This window comes from Salvelinus namaycush, chromosome 39, assembly GCF_016432855.1.
Source record: "Salvelinus namaycush isolate Seneca chromosome 39, SaNama_1.0, whole genome shotgun sequence".
Lineage (NCBI taxonomy): Eukaryota > Metazoa > Chordata > Actinopteri > Salmoniformes > Salmonidae > Salvelinus > Salvelinus namaycush.
The window spans coordinates 19,037,969-19,043,968 of NC_052345.1; positions in this window are offsets into that span (position 1 = coordinate 19,037,969).

Here is a 6,000-nt window from a genome sequence, read left to right on the forward strand (position 1 = left end):
ACTTTGTTGAAGCACATTGGGCAGCGATAACAGCCTCGAGTCTTGGGTATGGCGCTACAAGCTTGGCACACCTGTATTTGGGGAGTTTCTCCCGTTCTTCTCTGCAGATCTTTTCAAGCTCTGTCAGGATGGATGGGGAGCGTTATTTAACCTCTGACTTTCTGCTGCTGAGAGTGGTGGTTCCAAACTTCTTCCACTTAAGAATGTTGGAGGCCACTGTGTTCTTGGGGACCTTCAATGAATGCTGCATAATTATTTTTTCTACCCTTCCCCAGATCTGTGCCTCGACACAATCCTGTCTCGGAGCTCTACGGACAGTTCCTTCAATCTCGTGGCTTGGTTTTTGCTCTGACATGCACTGTCAACTGTGGGACCTTACATAGAAAGGGTGTTTGCCTTTCCAAATCATGTCCAATCAATTGAATTTACGACAGGTGGAGTCCATGTAGAAACATCTTAAGGATGATCAATGGAAACAGGATGCACCTGAGCTCAATTTCAAGTCTCAATGCTACGGGTCTGAATACTTAAATTTAACAAATTCTAAAAACCTGTTTTCTCTTTGCCAATATGGGGTATTGTGTGTAAACCACAACGCAGAGTACCTAGGCACAGCCCTTAGCTGTGGTATATTGGCCATATACCACACCCCCTCTGGCCTTATTGCTTAATTATATCACGGCGCCCGTCACGTGTAGAATATCTTTGCATTTAGGAGATCTGACATTTATTAATATGATATCACTTAGAAAACGTTTTACTTGTGTTGATGATCATTTACATGAGAATGAGACCAAGTCAAGACGCTGGACAGGGTGGACTTAGATATAGTAAAGGCCGTTTATTCAGAGTCAAAGATATCTTGCAATAGCGTGCACGGACTCGTTCGTTTAGCTCAGAGGGAACTAGCGGAAGAGAGTCCCTAAACATAGTGTGCATTAGATTTTATACATTGAAATGACGTAGGTTGAGTCTAGTAGTTCTGTTCTCCTGACTGGTCGATGAGGGTTGAGGAAAGTCCCGTCCTGACCTGGTGTTGATGCTCCATTGGTTCTTGGCAGTGTTCTTTGTCCTTTAAACCCAACCCATTGGGAGAGGTATGTGTGTAGGTGTGTGGGTGTGTGATCATGCAGAGGCATCTCTGTGTGTCTGGACAGTCACGAGAATGTGATTGCTGAAACTAGCAGTTAGTGTCTGTGGTCAGGACGCTTCCCGTTTTTTGACAGTGTCATGCAACGTTTGAGTCAGCCATCTGTTTCTGTGTGTGTGTGTGTGGTTAGTATCTGTTGAGTACAGAATGTGTTTGTGTGTAACATCGAAGAGTATTGAGGAACAGTGTACACTTATGCAAGCAGTAGTTATAACAGGTTCTAAGTAGTTATAACAGGTTCTAACAGTCCAACGCTGTTAATTAAGGATATTATTTATTACACTTGCTTGAGTTAACAAATCATAATTCAGAACCATAACCTTGTCTTCATAGGAATGAAGCTTTGCAGCTTTGAAATGTTTTACATCTGCTAGTGTAACAGGTGTAAAATACACTTTATGTATTTCACTGAAAATCCCTCATATTTATTTTAATTTATTATGATGTATTACATTACTTTCAAGAGTGAATTATTTTATTGTATTTATTTTCTAAATTGTTTTAATGCTGTGACGTCATCAACGGTAGCCATGCTCTCAGTGTTGCCAATTTAGCGACTTTGTCGCTGTATTTAGCGAGTATTCAGACTCGTCTAGCGACTAATTTTCAGAAAATTGACTAGCGACAAATCTAACAACTTTTTCTGGTGTTATTGGAGACTTTTGGAGACTGATGTGAAAGGACGTATCGTTCTTACTCATAGGCCCCCGTCCCACAGCACTCACAGGTGGCCCAGTCCTCGCGCAGTAGTCCCGCCCAGCTGCAGTAAGAGCAGGAGATGTTCACCTCTCCCCGTCCAGACTGCAAATGAATTGTGCATGCGGAAAGTGTTAGGATTTATGTTTATGCACTATAGCCTGTTAGCATATTGTTTGAAGATGAATATTGTTTTGTTACACACACACACAAACAATACAGATGTGTGTGTAGGTGTGTAATGACTGACCAACACAGGCCATAAAAGCTGTGGTCAATCTGGAGAGGGGAGGGGTGCATCACTCTAGGCCAACCAGGGTGGTTAGGAGACTGATCAGTACCATATTAGGAATTGTTTGAGTGAAGAATCAAGGGGGAGACACAAGACGGAGCTAATCTACCCAGCAACCAGATGTGGACAAAGGAAAGCGCTAAGGGACTTGGACAAGTCCGGGTGACACCAAAGGCGGAGCAAGAGTTTAAACCGTGCTCAGCCTCTACTATGATAGGCCAACTGGACGAGTTGGAACTAAAGCTGTCATAGTATAAGAACTGCTATTTGAGTACATTCCACAGTTCCCTGCTTTACCCTGCGTGGTGATACAGTGAACACGTATATACGAAAATTGCATTTACCATTTATCGATTGAGTTTAATTAAAATACTTAAAATATATTCGGTGACTCTGAATCACATTTTGTCCTGATACCAGATTTGAACTGACGCAAATCTCTTTCATGGTGACCCCGACGTGATCTGGCAAAGGATATCGCTGGACATTGGCGTACCAGCCAATTGACATTTACTGTCATCGGACGGAGTTTCTCACAAAAAGACCGGTCTACAAAAAAAAAGGCAACCAGATACCTATTGTATAAAATACTAAAGTTCTGCATATTGGCATTATCCAAATTTATTTTGTGAGACACTTGTTTGATGTAAGTTACCAAATTCCTTATATACAATATACGAATAGTCTAAAATACTGTTAATCAAGTGGTGGTTATTTGATCAAAATCATTCAAAGATGCAATGTGTAAATGAAATGTACTGAATGTATGATGTAAGTTGGGGCTTACAAGTATAAGTGAGGATGATATCATACAATAACGAAAGTAATGTACTAGGCAGAGCCAAGTGTGTATGACGTAGGTTGGGGCCTTACATATGAGGTGAGAATGCAAATAAACGGCAATATAACAGTAATAATAGTGGCCAGGGGCCAGTTATATTGGAAATAAGATAAGTTTATAGAATAAGAGTAGTACCTTGAGTTAAGTCGGCGTACTTATACCAAGTTTGAATGACCTGCGGGTTTTAAAGTGTTTGGGGACACAAAGTTTGTATTTAATAATTTTACCGCGCGAATGAAAGTATATTAGATATTGCAGTCGGGGCTGGTATCTTAGGGGACCCACAGTGCATATTTGAATGTGTTGAGATTAATTTTGTTTATGTAAAAAAATACAAAATAATAATAATAATATTATACAAGAAAAAAGGTAGATTTTACTTTTTAAAATTCATTTACACACATACGCGAGTATACGCACGGAATATATAATGTCTCCAGAAATAGAAAAGGTATTGAAGACGTTGAAATCTGCTCTAGAAATAAATGGGGGTAAGGAGTGGAAAAAGCGATGTGAAAAGATGTATGGCGAATGGATTGAGGAGGGCTGTATTGTCTCTCCCACTGGGCTCCCTGTAGAGGGTGAGCCGGGGCGCATCCTAGACTTACTGAGACGAAAAATGTATAGGGCAAGTACTGAATGGAAACAGGGGGGAGAACCAAGCAAAGGAAAGACAAGAGACGCGATGGAAAAGGCTAAACTAAAAGAGAGAATTGGATTGGCAATGTTGGAGAAATTGCGGAAAATGTGTAAAGAGTCCACACCACTCACACCCACCCCAGGGCGATTATACCCCCAACTACCCACAGCCACTGAGCCTCCACCCTATGAAGGGCCGAAGATGATGGCTCCGGTATTGGATGTAAACGCAATTGTCAACTATAACAAAAGACCAGAAGGGCACCATGACCAGATTTGGGTCCCGTTGGCTCAAGACCGAAAGAGCGAAATTGATGCATTACTGGGGGCATCCCGCGCACTGCGGGATGGAGTGGCGGAGCTAAGCAGGATCCGGGGAGGAGATAGAGGAAGTGTGGGTGATCTGTGCAGTATGGAAGAAAGTTGTGCAAGTGGATACAAGGGGCGTGCAGAAATGGACAAAGAAAGTGGACATAATAGAGGTCAGTTATGGACAGAAGACAGCTTGACACAGACACGAGAGAAAGAGAGAGAACGAAAGAGAGAATGGGAAGAGTTACAGACAAAGGCACGAAAAGAAGAGGAGGAACTGAGGCGCATAAAACAGACTCTAGATATAATGGAAGAAGAACATAGAAGGAAGGAGGAAGGGAGAGGACAGCAAAGGGGAACTGGTGGGGGTGGGGGCCACATCATACAACTGGGCCTTTGTAGCCAAGAGGTGGAAGAACAAGAGGAGCCTCAGGGGGAGGCAACCTACTATATCAATGGTGGATTTAAAGGGGATCTATGTGATGCCCAAGCAGGACCAGCTCATAATACTCGCAGTGAGGCTATGGGTGGGTACAAGGGAAATATGATGCCTTTGAGACAACGGGGGGGGGGGGCAGACTGTTTATAAGCCCTGGGCCCACCGAGATCTACAAACCCTAGTGGAGGCGGGTGAAAACATTTGAGAGTTTAACCGCAGCAGATGAACTCACTGTGGGAGACATGGTGGCAGTCATGAACAGGTGCATGGGTGACCAGGAGTGCAAGGACCTGATGACTGATGCTGGAATGCAGGGCAGATTCACCACCCAGACACGATTTGACCAGTATCGGAACGGAATGTGGGCTGCTATCCGGAGAAAATACCCCACTCAGCCCAGACCTCAACTAATGAGGACCCTGGTATTGGAACAGGAGGAGACAATACCTCTCTACATGAAGAAAGCTAGAATACTATGGAGGCAAGCTTGGAATGCTGAGCCAGAAAAGACTGCAATGATGTTCTTGGAGTAGTGTTGGAAGAGCCTGCCCGAACATGTGCGCACTGAATGTGAAAAAGTAGTGGGAATCACGGCCAAAAATGTCATGGAGTTCACTGAAATTGCCCAACACCATGTGGAGAGATACAGAGAAGGCAAGAGAAAGGAGGAAGAGGAAATGAAACAACTACAAAAGAAGGTATTGAAGAAACAACTACAAGAGGAAAAGCCTGCCAGACAGATGCCTCTCACCAGCACACCACAACCCCCAGTGGCTGACACACACACCGGTGATGCAGTAGCAGCCGTGGTGCAGTCTATAGCAGGTCTGATGGCACCACAAAGGAATGCATATGGAGGAACTGGGTGGGCAGAACCATGGCCTCAGAGAGCTCCAGGCAGGGGCAAACTTGATCTGACCTGTTACAACTGTGGGGGGCAGGGACACTGGGCTAGAGAATGTGATCAGCCTTATAATGAAGGTTATACAATGGATCCCAGACCACGAGCCCCACCTAGGGGCAGGGGGTACAGCTCGGGTTACGGACCACAAAGGGGGAGGGGACAATGGGGAGCACCAAGAGGTAGAGGAGGATGGCAGGGACAGAGAGGGGGAGGAAGGGGATATGCTGTACCTTACCAACAAACACAAGCATCAGGCCCAGGCAACATGGGACCTACCCCACTTCCCAACGCAGACCTCATTCCCAGCATGTCATGGTTGGGTGAGAACCAGGGACCGTATCAAGGCCCCGGTCCATACCAATGAAGCTGCCCCAAGACCCCAAAGAACACCAGTGCCACAATATACACATTTCCACCCAACAAAGAACCTATTGTTAAATGCTTAATTGGAGGTAAAGAACAGTACATGTTAATTGATACCGGTTGTACCTGGTCTTCTGTTCAAACATACTATCCACTCACTAATAAGACGCAAACTTTCTCAGGGGTTTCGGGAACAATTATGAGAAAGCCATTTACTGTCCCACTGGATGTCTACTGGGATGAACAAAAAGTTACACATCAATTCCTATACAACCCAGAGTGTTCCACAGGACTGATGGGAAGAGACCTACTCTCCAAACTAGGCTGCAGCATATACTGTAATGGAACAGCAATGCATGCAACG